Here is a 15,658-nt window from a genome sequence, read left to right as displayed (position 1 = left end):
TTAAATAATTCACATAAAAACAGGTTAAAGTGGATTGGTGCTGAAAAGAAAGACAGAGACACTGATCCAAAGTATATATGTGATCTAGGTAAGCCAATATATACAATCAGATGCAAACATTTTGAATAAATGTGTATTTAAGATTATTGTATCCTTTGTGGATAACTGGCCTTGTGAATCACCAGGGTTTATATATTCCAAAAACTAAAACTGCTGATCCCCAAAATCCAAATGAAGTAAGGGTATTATAAGGTGCCTGGAAAATCAGCTATGGAACTTGTTCAAGCTTCCTGCTCGCAGGCTCAGGGAATAAAGAAATAGAAAGTAGCCGCAGGTTAGTGCTATGTCAGCATACTACATGCAGTAATTTCCTATTGCCCAATTAAATAACATGGTATGCGGAGACTATAACAAAACTAGCTATTGAACCCGTTCTACGCCCGGGTGGCGAGCATTTATATTGGTATATGGTCTCCATCCTGTCATGTGCTGCTCCATCCTGCGTCCCCATCCTGTCATGTGCTGCTCCATCCTGCGTCCCCATCCTGTCATGTGCTGCTCCATCCTGCGTCCCCATCCTGTCATGTGCTGCTCCCATCCTGCGCCCCCATCCTGTCATGTGCTGCTCCATCCTGCATCCCCATCCTGACATGTGCTGCTCCATCCTGCGTCCCCATCCTGTCATGTGCTGCTCCCATCCTGCGCCCCCGTTCTGTCATGTGCTGCTCCCATCCTGCGCCCCCGTTCTGTCATTTGCTGCTCCCATCCTGTCATGTGCTGCTCCCATCCTGTGCCCCCATTCTGTCATGTGCTGCTCCCATCCTGCGCCCCCGTTCTGTCATGTGCTGCTCCCATCCTGCGCCCCCGTTCTGTCATTTGCTGCTCCCATCCTGTCATGTGCTGCTCCCATCCTGCGCCCCCATTCTGTCATGTGCTGCTCCCATCCTGCGCCCCCGTTCTGTCATGTGCTGCTCCCATCCTGCGCCCCCGTTCTGTCATGTGCTGCTGCCATCCTGTGCCCGTTCTGTCATGTGCTGCTCCCATCCTGCACCCGTTCTGACATGTGCTGCTGCCATCCTGCGCCCGTTCTGTCATGTGCTGCTGCCATCCTGCGCCCGTTCTGTCATGTGCTGCTGCCATCCTGCGCCCGTTCTGTCATGTGCTGCTGCCATCCTGGGCCCGTTCTGTCATGTGCTGCTGCCATCCTACGCCCGTTCTGTCATATGCTGCTGCCATCCTGCGCCCGTTCTGTCATGTGCTGCTGCCATCCTGCCCCCGTTCTGTCATGTGCTGCTCCCATCCTGCGCCACCATTGTATGATATGCCCCCCATAAGAAGCTCCAGTGTGTATGCCCCCGTATGCTGCTGCCATATAAAAAAAAAAAAATACCATACTCACCTATCGTCCAGCTCCACTGCAGGTGTGTCTTCAAGAAAATGGCGCCGGAAAGCGCGGACTGCGCAGGCGCCGATTCCGGCAGCAGGAATCGGCGCCTGTGCGGTCCGCGCTTTCTGGCGCCATTTTCTTAAAGACACACTCCGGCTCCTCTGCCTGTGACTGGTAAGTCAGAGGGCGGCGCCGGCGCGCATTAAGCGCGTCATCGCGCCCTCTGAACTGTCACAGCAGAGGAGCCGGGAGACGGAGCCGCACGCAGCGCTGGAACGGGGAAAGGTGAATATACTTACCCTCCTGGTGGTCCCTGACTCTCCGGTGGAGATCGTGGTATGCGTTCAGTGTTTACGCATACCGCGATCTCCTGGGAGCGTCACTCTGTGGGGGCCAGACTGCGCCGGCGCTTGCGCCGGCGCAGTCTATAAAGGCTTCGGACAGAGTGACGCTCCCAGCGTTATATTATAGATACCGGCAGTTCCAATCCAGCAAACCTATATAAGAAAAAGTAAACATAAGTGTCAGTGTAGATCACTAAGGAAAATGATAGAGTTCCTCTGTCCTGATACGTATTTCACCCAGCTTCTTCTTCGTTGCCTTCCCTTCATGAAGAATATGTGGGAAACGTGTTTTGGGGTATATGGACGCTATAGTTTTCCTTAGCGGAAAAAAATGGCCCTGCTTTCCGAGACGTGTATCACTTCCATTCATTGGATCTGGGGCTGAGAAATGGCTTATTTTTTGCATGCTGAGATGACGTTTTCATTGATATTATTTTGGGGTTGATACAATTTTTTGATCTCCTGATATTACTTTTTATTGAAATTTTGTGGCTGCTATAAAAACGTAATTCTTAAGTTTTTACATTTTTTCTTGTTAAGTCATTTACCAATTGGATTAGTTATTTTTATATTTTGATTGATCAGGTGTTTCTGAGTGTAGCATTACCAAATTTGCATATTTTTAAATTTTTTTCTATTTTTTTATAGTGAATGGGTGGTGATTTGAAATTAATATTTTTTAATTTATTTAATTATTTTTAAAACATTTTTTTCTACTTTTGACTTGCTTTAAGAGTCTCCTTAGAAAGCTTGAAGCTGCAATCTTCTGATCGATTGTAATTAGGGTTGAGCGACTTTTCCTTTTTTGAGGTCGAGCTGGGTTTCGCGAAACCCGACTTTCTCAAAAGTCGAGTCGAGTGAAATCAGCCAATTATCTTGAAAAGTCGGGATCGGGGGATCGGCCGAAACACGAAACCCAATGCAAGTCAATGGGAAATCTCTATATATTTATATTTAATTCAGCGCAATAATGTTGAAAAGCCGGTAATTCAATTGCCGGCTTTTCATTTCTCCTTCCTAAACCCGACATGATATGAGACATGGTTTACATACAGTAAACCATGTCATATACCCATTTTTTTTTTGCATATTCCACACTACTAATGTTAGTAGTGTGTATGTGCAAAATTTGGGCGCTGTAACTATTAAATTTAAGGGTTAAATCGCGGAAAAAATGGCGCGCAATTTTCTCCGCCAGAGTGGTAAAGCCAGTGACTGAGTGCAGATATTAATAGCCTGGAGAGGGTCCATGGTTATTGCCCCCCCCCTGGCTAAAAACATCTGCCCCCAGCCACCCCAGAAAAGGCACATCTGGAAGATGTGCCTATTCTGGCACTTGGCCACTCTCTTCCCATTCCCGTGTAGCGGTGGGATATGGAGTAATGAAGGGTTAATGTCACCTTGCTATTGTAAGGTGACATTAAGCCAGATTAATAATGGAGAGGCGCCAATTATGACACCTATCCATTATTAATCCAATTGTATGAAATGGTTAAAAAACACACACACATTATTACAAAGTCTTTTAATGAAATAAAGACACAGGTTGTTGTAATATTTTATTAGACTCTTAAGCCACCTGAAGACCCTCGCTCTGTAACAAAGGAAAAATAAATATGCCCCATATAACGCGGCTGCAATTAAAATAAATGACATACTCACTTCTTGTTGCTTGGGGCCAGGATTTGGTGCTCTGAGCAGGCAGGGACACTGGCGCGCTATGGGGGCCAGGTGCCAGAGTCGCCGCTGGCTCAGGCCCCCAGTACTTGTGATATTCACCTGCCCCTATTCCACCACCGTACACCGCTGTGTCTTCTGGGTCTCTGCAGTGACTGTTCAGGCAGAGGACGCGCACTATCCATGTCATTGCGCCCTCTGGCCTGAAAGTCACAGGTGAATATCGCATGGCTCACCCTCCTCATCATACTCACCCCCTCCTGGCACAGTCTCTGCATGTCCCTGCTTCTCCGATGGACTCTGGCACTGGCAGCTTGTTCCTGTGTTCAGTGGTCACATGGTACCGCTCATTAAAGTAATGAATATGCGTGCCTCGCCTGTGGGAGTGGAGACGCGTCCATATTTATTACTTTAATGAGCAGTACCACATAAGTGCTGAACAGAGGAAGAGCTGTCGGCGCCGGAGACCATCTGAGAAGTAGAGACATGCAGAGACCACGCCAGGACGGGATGAGTATGACATGACACTCCTGCCGCTATCCCTCCCCCCGATCCCCTGAGATAATGACTTGAGCTTAAGCTGAGAGGGGCATATTCAACCTTAAAAATGAGCTGAAAAACTTGGCTTATAGTCGAGTATATACGGTAATTCTGGAGTTTCAATTTTTTTCTCGCTATGTTGTTCACCAACTGGATTAATTCTTTCTATATATTGATAGAGTAGGCAATTCTGAATGTGCCGATTCCAAATATGTGTATTTTTTTTATTTTTTTCTATTGTCTTATTTTGAATGGGGCAAAAGGGGGTGATTTCAATATATATATATATATATATACAGTGGGGCAAAAAAGTATTTAGTCAGTCAGCAATAGTGCAAGTTCCACCACTTAAAAAGATGAGAGGCGTCTGTAATTTACATTATAGGTAGACCTCAACTATGGGAGACAAACTGAGAAAAAAAAATCCAGAAAATCACATTGTCTGTTTTTTTAACATTTTATTTGCATATTATGGTGGAAAATAAGTATTTGGTCAGAAACAAACAATCAAGATTTCTGGCTCTCACAGACCTGTAACTTCTTCTTTAAGAGTCTCCTCTTTCCTCCACTCATTACCTGTAGTAATGGCACCTGTTTAAACTTGATATCAGTATAAAAAGACACCTGTGCACACCCTCAAACAGTCTGACTCCAAACTCCACTATGGTGAAGACCAAAGAGCTGTCAAAGGACACCAGAAACAAAATTGTAGCCCTGCACCAGGCTGGGAAGACTGAATCTGCAATAGCCAACCAGCTTGGAGTGAAGAAATCAACAGTGGGAGCAATAATTAGAAAATGGAAGACATACAAGACCACTGATAATCTCCCTCGATCTGGGGCTCCACGCAAAATCCCACCACGTGGGGTCAGAATGATCACAAGAACGGTGAGCAAAAATCCCAGAACCACGCGGGGGGACCTAGTGAATGAACTCCAGAGAGCTGGGACCAATGTAACAAGGCCTACCATAAGTAACACACTACGCCACCATGGACTCAGATCCTGCAGTGCCACACGTGTCCCACTGCTTAAGCCAGTACATGTCCGGGCCCGTCTAAAGTTTGCTAGAGAGCATTTGGATGATCCAGAGGAGTTTTGGGAGAATGTCCTATGGTCTGATGAAACCAAACTGGAACTGTTTGGTAGAAACAAAACTTGCCGTGTTTGGAGGAAAAAGAATACTGAGTTGCATCCATCAAACACCATACCTACTGTAAAGCATGGTGGTGGAAACATCATGCTTTGGGGCTGTTTCTCTGCAAAGGGGCCAGGACGACTGATCCGGGTACATGAAAGAATGAATGGGGCCATGTATCGTGAGATTTTGAGTGCAAACCTCCTTCCATCAGCAAGGGCATTGAAGATGAAACGTGGCTGGGTCTTTCAACATGACAATGATCCAAAGCACACTGCCAGGGCAACGAAGGAGTGGCTTCGTAAGAAGCATTTCAAGGTCCTGGAGTGGCCTAGCCAGTCTCCAGATCTCAACTCTTTAGAAAACCTTTGGAGGGAGTTGAAAGTCCGTGTTGCCAAGCGAAAAGCCAAAAACATCACTGCTCTAGAGGAGATCTGCATGGAGGAATGGGCCAACATACCAACAACAGTGTGTGGCAACCTTGTGAAGACTTACAGAAAACGTTTGACCTCTGTCATTGCCAACAAAGGATATATTACAAAGTATTGAGATGAAATTTTGTTTCTGACCAAATACTTATTTTCCACCATAATATGCAAATAAAATGATAAAAAAAACAGACAATGTGATTTTCTGGATTTTTTTTTCTCAGTTTGTCTCCCATAGTTGAGGTCTACCTATGATGTAAATTACAGACGCCTCTCATCTTTTTAAGTGGTGGAACTTGCACTATTGCTGACTGACTAAATACTTTTTTGCCCCACTGTATATATATATATATACATATATATATATATATATATATATATATATATATATATATATATGTATATATATATATATACAGGTCCTTCTCAAAAAATTAGCATATAGTGTTAAATTTCATTATTTACCATAATGTAATGATTACAATTAAACTTTCATATATTATAGATTCATTATCCACCAACTGAAATTTGTCAGGTCTTTTATTGTTTTAATACTGATGATTTTGGCATACAACTCCTGATAACCCAAAAAACCTGTCTCAATAAATTAGCATATTTCACCCATCCAATCAAATAAAAGTGTTTTTTAATAACAAACAAAAAAACCAACAAATAATAATGTTCAGTTATGCACTCAATACTTGGTCGGGAATCCTTTGGCAGAAATGACTGCTTCAATGCGGCGTGGCATGGAGGCAATCAGCCTGTGACACTGCTGAGATGTTATGGAGGCCCAGGATGCTTCAATAGCGGCCTTAAGCTCATCCAGAGTGTTGGGTCTTGCGTCTCTCAACTTTCTCTTCACAATATCCCACAGATTCTCTATGGGGTTCAGGTCAGGAGAGTTGGCAGGCCAATTGAGCACAGTAATACCATGGCCAGTAAACCATTTACCAGTGGTTTTGGCACTGTGAGCAGGTGCCAGGTCGTGCTGAAAAATGAAATCTTCATCTCCATAAAGCATTTCAGCCGATGGAAGCATGAAGTGCTCCAAAATCTCCTGATAGCTAGCTGCATTGACCCTGCCCTTGATGAAACACAGTGGACCAACACCAGCAGCTGACATGGCACCCCACACCATCACTGACTGTGGGTACTTGACACTGGACTTCAGGCATTTTGGCATTTCCTTCTCCCCAGTCTTCCTCCAGACTCTGGCACCTTGATTTCCGAATGACATGCAAAATTTGCTTTCATCAGAAAAAAGTACTTGGGACCACTTAGCAACAGTCCAGTGCTGCTTCTCTGTAGCTCAAAAGTGGCTTTACCTGGGGAATGCGGCACCTGTAGCCCATTTCCTGCACACGCCTGTGCACGGTGGCTCTGGATGTTTCCACACCAGACTCAGTCCACTGCTTCCTCAGGTTCCCCAAGGTCTGGAATCGGTCCTTCTCCACAATCTTCCTCAGGGTCCGGTCTCCTCTTCTCGTTGTACAGCGTTTTCTGCCACATTGTTTCCTTCCAACAGACTTACCATTGAGGTGCCTTGATACAGCACTCTGGGAACAGCCTATTTGTTGAGAAATTTCTTTCTGGGTCTTACCCTCTTGCTTGAGGGTGTCAATGATGGCCTTCTTGACATCTGTCAGGTCGCTAGTCTTACCCATGATGGGGGTTTTGAGTAATGAACCAGGCAGGGAGTTTATAAAAGCCTCAGGTATCTTTTGCATGTGTTTAGAGTTAATTAGTTGATTCAGAAGATTAGGGTAATAGGTCGTTTAGAGAACCTTTTCTTGATATGCTAATTTATTGAGACAGGTTTTTTGGGTTATCAGGAGTTGTATGCCAAAATCATCAGTATTAAAACAATAAAAGACCTGACAAATTTCAGTTGGTGGATAATGAATCTATAATATATGAAAGTTTAATTGTAATCATTACATTATGGTAAATATTGAAATTTAACACTATATGCTAATTTTTTGAGAAGGACCTGTATATATATATATTAAATATTTTTAAAAACTTTTTTATTTTTTACTTGCTTCAACAGTCTCCATGGTAGACTTGAAGCTGCACTTGTCCGATCAGCTTTGCTACATAGAGCAGGGCTGCAGCCCTGCTCTAAGTAGCAAATAAGCTCACTTGCTTTGAGCGCCGACCACAATGCAGCTCTCATAGCCATCCAGTAATGACAACCGCAGGGGTCTCCTGCTGATGCCGGGTTGTCATGTCAAACCATCAGTGACTCATGGTCATGTGACACTGGTGCCGATGTGAGGAGATAAAGACGCTCTTCCTTCGTATGCATGTTTAATACCACTGTCAGCATTTGACAGCAGCATTTAACATGTTAACAGCAGCGGGTGAATCGCTATTCCACCCACGGCTGTTCTGTGCAAATTTCAGCTCATCGCCATAGCCTGCAGTAAACAGGGGGAGGCGTCCAATGGTGGACTGTGTCCATCATTAGATGTTAAGGGGTTAAACACTTAGGAAGCCTTTATAGGTTTTTGTTTGTTTATTATTCCAATTTACTGAGATAATGACTTTTGGGTTTTCATGGCTCTAAGCCAATAAACACTTGAAATAGATCACTGTTTTGTATTGAAGAACTGAAATCATTGAACTTTTTAATGATATTCTAATTGTGTGATGAGCACCTGTAAAAAGTATTATTGAAGGCAATATTGGACATCAGCAATATTTTGCATGAAATTATTTTTTAAAATTGCAATAAATAAAAATTACATTGAAAGTCATTTTCTCACAATGACTAGTCGGTTTAAGCTGTTTTATTACTGCTTTCTTTATATTGCATACACAAATGCAATAAGGAACAATATTCATTTAGTTTCCTTTTTCTAGAACTGTTTGAATTCTATAAGCACAGCAAGAACAAGATTATTACACTTTTTGGTTAAAAAAATATCAGACTTACAAAATGAAGCCATTGCAATTCTAAACAAACTTCTGGGTAAGAGTGAAAATAACTTTTCCTTCTTTTCAGATTCATCAGTTATAGAAAATTTTATTAACTCCACAGGCATGCTCGAGCAAGGAAAATGCTGTATTTGATATGCTCTTTGTTTACTAAAGCTTTGTCCAGACGAAAACGTGCAAGTCAACAAAGCTTATAGCCAAACAAATAAATCCAGCATGAATGTGAACTGTAGATGGTTTGTATATAGGAAATCAAAGACTGAATTAATTGGATGACTCGTCTGGATCCTCTGCTTATGATTGTAGGGGTGTCCCAGTAACTCCTTGCTGAGTCACAAGCTGTATGATAGTTGTGCACTGGGCAGGACTGGACATAGGGCCTTTCTGGCAAATGCCCAAAGTGCCAGTCCTTGTAATGAGCCTCTCGATATATTGCCCCCCCACGTTGTCAGCAGGCGTTCCAGAGTTCACTTCAGCAGCCACCAGGCCAGGCAGCATTTGCCTTGCGCACTTCATTGCGCCGCACTAGAAAGGAGGAAGTGGGCAGTCTGATGTCCTGATCACTAGCGCTGCAGTGAGGTAACATAGAAACAGGTTGGGGGACCGCGCTGTGCTGCTCCAGTCATGCCTCCCATTGCAGTATTTAAAAAGCAAGAAGATGTCTCTGATGGCAGTGACAGAACATAGGGAGACTGCAGCAGTAAGTTTCTGTGTAATCGGGGACAGAGGATGTGTAGCTGCCTGCTCATGGTGCCACTGGTTGGGTGGGGGTGCAAAAATTTCTCTATACACTGATATTTTTTTTTTGCTGCACTGGGTTCAGCCATTTAACAAGGGGGCGTGCCGTGTTGGAGAAGAACACTGGCCAATGAGCATCAGATTGATAGAAGAGCTGATTGGCCAGTGCTCCTGTCCTCCTGCACTGGGCGCCTCTGAGGGAGAGAGCCTGCAGCACCCAAGAAGCTGCAGGAGCTGCACATGTATATCAGCCTCTCCTGTAGCACCGAGGAGTGTGTGTGTTGTGTGTGAAGTATCTATAATGTGTGTGTGTTACTTGTGTGTGAAGTATCTGTAGTGTGTGTGTAGTATCTGTAGTGTGTGTGTGTGAAGTATCTGTAGTGTGTGTGTAGTTTCTGCAGTGTGTGTGTGAAGTATCTGTAGTGTGTGTGTTACTTGTGTGTGAAGTATCTGTATTGTGTGTGCTACTTGTGTGTGAAGTATCTGTAGTGTGTGTGTGAGGCATCTGTAGTGTGTGTGTGAGGTGTCTGTAGTGTGTGAGGTATCTGTACTGTGTGTGTGACATATCTGTAGTGTGTGTGTGTGTGTGTGTGAAGTATCTGTAATGTGTGAGGTATCTGTAGTGTGTGTGTGGTATCTGTAGTGTGTGTGTGTGTGTGTGTGTGGTATCTGTAGTGTCTGTGTGTGTGTGTGTGTGGTATCTGTAGTGTGTGTGTGGTATCTGTAGTGTGTGTGTGTGTACACACTTGTCCAGCATGCATAAGAGGCATAATGAGTCCAGCACCTCTCACTCCAGCACATCTCATCAAGACTTGAATGAATAGCAGTGGTCTTGCTGAATCAGGGCCATAGTAGCTGCTGTCTTGCCTTAAAAGGGTTGACCACTATGCAGATAACCCCTTATTATTCATATGTTTCATTGAGTACAATATTATCCCCTATAATCACCTCTGTCACTGTCTCTCCCTGGGATCGTGTGACATTATGTCATATGATCTCTCTGGCCAATCAGCTCTGACTATATTCTCCTCTCCTACAGACATAATTGACATCCGGAGGAAGTGAAAGGGCAGCCATAGCTCTCACTTTCTCTGGATGTCTGATTTGTCTGCAGGAGAGGAGAGCACAGCCAGTGCTGATTGTCCGCAGGCATTACATGACATAATGTCTCATGATACTCTGGAGATCCAGTGCTGACACCTCTTGAATGGTACCAGCACCAAAGGTTATTACAGGTAATATTATACTGGGAAACAGAGATTCAGAATGAGTTGTCTCAGTAGTAAACAATTCTTTTAAAGGGAGTTTGTAATGTCAATAAACGCTGTTAACAAAGATATGGGTTTAACCTGCAGGTTAGTAGCGCTCTAAAGATGCCCTGCCGCCAGAAGGAAATTAACTTTACTACACTGAGTTTCAGTCATAGAGGTCACGGCTCTGTACATAGTGATTGGCAGCTGCTCTGGCACTGACTGACAGCCGACTCTGTACTTATACACTGCTTACTTCAGGACAAGCGCAGATGTCATGACACTGGGGCACAAGAGAAGCTCGTTATGATCAAACCATAATGTGAAGGTTGCAGATCATCAACGTCATCTGATAGTCTGCAGTGCTTATGACACATAAACAATGTCATGAGATTGCCGGGGGACACAGCACTCAGAATGGCGGAGTGTCACCGGTCCAAGTGGTAAGAAGGCATTTTTTATTTTATTGCGTACACTAGGAGAATTCAGAGGGGGGCTGTCTCCTAGTGAACAATCTAACGTGGAAATAATGCACTTGGACTGATCAGTGCTGTATTTTTTACCATATTCTGCAGTGTGATAATAGTCTGCAGGCCATCTGTATTCAACTGATGTCTATTCCCCTATGGCCACTGCAGCTTACACATTGACACCATTGCACAGCTCTGTGACACTTCATATTGCAGAGAGAGTGGTTGTCTAGTCCTGTGTGCATGGTATAACGAATCAGAGGCCTCTAGTGTTCATTCTGGTGCTGAAGCTGAGCTATTATACCAACAGCCCTTCTAAGAGTTAATTTTTTTATCACATACAATCTGCATTCATTCTAGGGAGGGAGAGGGAATCGTAGGAGCAAGGAGAGAGACAGAATCTAGTCTGTAGGCAGTCTGTGCAGTCCGTTGGCAAATATATAACTGCTTTTTATTTTGTGAGGGCTGGAAAAATTCAATATATATTGATCCATCAAGTGTTATGTGCTTTGAGGTCCTTTTTTTGTGATATATAAACACAACCAAAAATTATTGAAACTTTTACTGGGCTACATTTCTCAGCCATGCACTATTCTGTGATGTAGAATAATAATAATAATAATAATAATAATAATTTTATTTATATAGCGCCAACATATTCCGCAGCGCTTTACAAATTATAGAGGGGACTTGTACAGACAATAAACATTACAGCATAACAGAAATACAGTTCAAAACAGATACCAGGAGGAGTGAGGGCCCTGCTCGCAAGCTTACAAACTATGGGGAAAAGGGGAGACACGAGAGGTGGATGGTAACAATTGCTTTAGTTATTCGGACCAGCTATAGTGTAAGGCTCAGGTGTTCATGTAAAGCTGCATGAACCAGTTATCTGCCTAAGTATGTAGCAGTACAGACACAGAGGGCTAATACTGCATAAAGTGTATGAGAACATGATGCGAGGAACCCTTTTTTTTTTTTTTATTATAAATAGGCCACACAGGGATCGTTAGGTTAATGCATTGAGGCGGTAGGCCAGTCTGAACAAATGAGTTTTTAGGGCACGCTTGAAACTGTGGGGATTGGGGATTAATCGTATTAACCTAGGTAGTGCATTCCAAAGAATCGGCGCAGCACGTGTAAAGTCTTGGAGACGGGAGTGGGAGGTTCTGATTATTGAGGATGCTAACCTGAGGTCATTAGCGGAGCGGAGGGCACGGGTAGGGTGGTAGACTGATACCAGGGAGGAGATGTAGGGTGGTGCTGAGCCATGGAGTGCTTTGTGGATGAGGGTAGTAGTTTTGTACTGGATTCTGGAGTGGATGGGTAGCCAGTGTAATGACTGGCACAGGGTAGAGGCATCGGTGTAACGGTTGGTGAGGAATATGATCCTGGCTGCAGCATTCAGGACAGATTGGAGCGGGGAGAGTTTTGCAAGAGGGAGACCGATTAGTAGAGAGTTACAATAGTCCAGACGAGAATGAATAAGTGAAACAGTCAGAGTTTTTGCAGAGTCGAAATTAAGAAAAGGGCGAATTCTAGAAATGTTTTTGAGATGCAGATAAGAAGAGCGAGCCAGTGATCGGATGTAGGGGGTGAATGAAAGGTCAGAATCAAGGATGACCCCAAGGCAGCGGGCATGTTGCTTTGGAGTAATGGTGGAACCGCACACGGAGATGGCAATGTCAGGCAAAGGTAGGTTAGTAGAGGGAGAGAACACGAGGAGTTCAGTTTTTGACAGGTTTAGTTTCAGATAGAGGGAGGACATGATGTTAGAGACAGCGGTAAGACAATCACTGGTGTTTTCTAAAAAGGTCGGTGTGATATCGGGAGCAGAAGTGTATAATTGGGTGTCGTCAGCATAGAGATGGTACTGGAAACCAAATCTACTGATTGTTAGAATACATTTCTGTAATCTCTAAAAATGAGAAAAGCTGCTTAAAAATTTCTAGGCTTCTGTTTCCCGGCCATACATTGTTTTGTGTTCTGTGAATACTTTTGTAATCTTTAAAACTAAACGAAAGCTATTAAAAATTTTGTAGGTTTCCATTTCTCAGACATATAGTGTTATATGATCTGTGAACATTTCTGTGATCTCTTAAACTGCTCAAAAGTTTTAAAAAATGTTGTAGACTATCATTTCTCAGACATATACAGTAGTATTGACAAATGGAAGCCTCAAACTTTTTTTAAAGTGTTTAATCAGTTTTAAGGATAACAGAATTGTTTACAGACCATGTGTTATGTGATCTGTCATGGCCTCTGATACTTACCTTACTTCCTCAATCCCCCGGCTATTTCTTCCTGGCATCTTCTGAGTTAAGATGCCTGTGCTTCTATGGTGATACGCTAGCATCTTTGCTTGCGTGCTCTCTCATCCTCAGGCTCCCTGTGTCTCTGCCCTGCCTGCCCTGTGTCTCTGCTGTACCTGCCCCGTGTCTCTGCCATGCCTGCCTTGTGTCTCTGCCGTACCTTCCTTGCATCTCTGCTGTGCTAGTCTGTTTTATAGTCTTGTCTGCCAGTTCTGCCCCTATCTGTCAGTCTTTACTATTTTCATTTTCTCTTTTTGCAGCATTGTGTCACTGCCAGTCACTGGTTCTCCTGGTTCCACTTGTCTCCCATATTCCACTGTTTCCAGTTGTTTCCTGTTCCTATCCACTCTGTCCATACCCCATTCTCTTCTCTTGTCCTGCCTGTAGTCGCCCCTTTGTCTCCATCTGTTGTGATTCCATCCACCTCTCGTGTCTCCCCTTTTCCTCATAGTTTGTAAGCTTGCGAGCAGGGCCCTCATTCCTCCTGGTATCTGTTTTGAACTGTATTTCTGTTATGCTGTAATGTCTATTGTCTGTACAAGTCCCCTCTATAATTTGTAAAGCGCTGCAGAATATGTTGGCGCTATATAAATAAAAATTATTATTATATTATTATTCCATCCCCCTTGGGCCTGCCTCTAATGCTCCCTGTATAGGGGTGCTTCCATCTGGCCTGCTCGCCCTTGAGGGCTCTAGAGTCACGACCCAGAGGGTCCACTCTCAGAGTCCTAATATGATCCATAAACATTCCTGTGTTCCTGTTTCTCTAAAAGTGAAAAAAAGCTTCTAAAAATTTTGTAGGCTTCCATTACTCAGACATACAGTGTTACGTAGTCTGTGAACATTTCTGTGATTTCTAAAAGTGCTGAAAAGCTTTTAAATATGTTGTAGGCTACCATTCCTCTGCCGTTCTGTATGGCCTCTGTGCTTTCAAGCTGATTTGTGTAAGAATTTTCCAATGGATTGTGAGACAATGTAGACAAGGACTTATAATATTGAAGTATGGAATAAATTATCATTACAGATATTTTACATAGGTGACATTACTATGGGGACTAAAAACTTGCTGATATTTTTGTGTTGAAGAATGGTCCCTAAAACACTTTGGCAAAATGGCCGGATTACAGGTTCCATCATTGATTCTTTCTGTACTTTAAGTTAAATTGGATGTCACATAACAAGAGTAAGACATCAGTGGAAGCAGAAACCACAGCAAGACATTTGCTTGACAATGGGCTATGAGATAGGAGCCCAGCTACGGGTGTTAACATTGAACTAACTAACAATACTGCTCTCAAAGACAGTCATGGTGCATAGCAAGTCGGCAATAGCGGCTGTAATGGAAGTCTATCACCATACTGTATGACTGAGAAATGAAGCATACAATTTTTGTAGCAGTTCTAGATATCCCAGAAATGTTTCAAGAAGTCTAATATTGCACAGGGGTATTAGCAACAAAAAATCATATAAATCCCCATAAAATTCTTTTATTTCAAAAATATTAAAAAGGCCACCAACCTGTGGTCTACCCAAAACATCACAAAAACACACCGTGAAAAAACTGGTTGGGAAAATTATTAACCCTACGATGGAATCTATACTGGTACCTGCCTACCTGTGGGGGTTGGCGCCCTAGGGGAAATGTTATGGCGCCCCCAATCCACGGCGGCTGGTCCTAAGGTCCCTATTGAACCCTTGAAGATCCTGGGTCCCACTACCCAATCGTTAATCTAAAGGGACCCCTCACAGCTATACATAAACACTCCTATAGACTAAGGGTTAACTAGACCCCAAACCGTGCCATAAAAACAATAAGGAACATGTAAGAGAGGAGGTACATAGATAAATCAGAGCAGTCTAGGAGCACTTGATTTCCACTCCACTAGAAACACAATATTCAAATCAATAGACTGCACACATGCTCTTCAATAGAATACATAGATATGCTGGTGAGTATATCTCCACATAGGGACGTAATTGTTAGTATACTCATCCAGCCACCGCATGTCATTCTCCTCTCCCCAGTACCGCCTCAATATCCCAGAAATGTTCACAGACCACCTAACACTATATGTCTGAGAAATGGAAGCATATAAAATTCTTAAAAGCTTTTGTTCACTTTCACATATCACAGAAATGTTCACAAACCATATGACACACTGTATGTCTGAGAAATGTTAAGTCTACAAAAATTATAAAAGCTTTTAAGTAGTTTTGGAGATCACATAAATGTTCACAAATCATGTAACACTGTATGTCTGAGAAATGGTTGCCTACAACATTTTTTAAAGCTTTTAGCAGTTTAAGAGATCACAGAAATGTTCACAGACCATATAATACTGTATGTCTGAGAATTGGAAACCTACTGTACATTTTTGTAAAGATTTTGTTTAGTTTTAGATTTCACAGAAATGTTCACTGAACACATAACA

This window comes from Ranitomeya imitator, chromosome 2 (genome assembly GCF_032444005.1).
Source record: "Ranitomeya imitator isolate aRanImi1 chromosome 2, aRanImi1.pri, whole genome shotgun sequence".
Taxonomy (NCBI): domain Eukaryota; kingdom Metazoa; phylum Chordata; class Amphibia; order Anura; family Dendrobatidae; genus Ranitomeya; species Ranitomeya imitator.
This window is presented reverse-complemented; position numbering follows the sequence as displayed.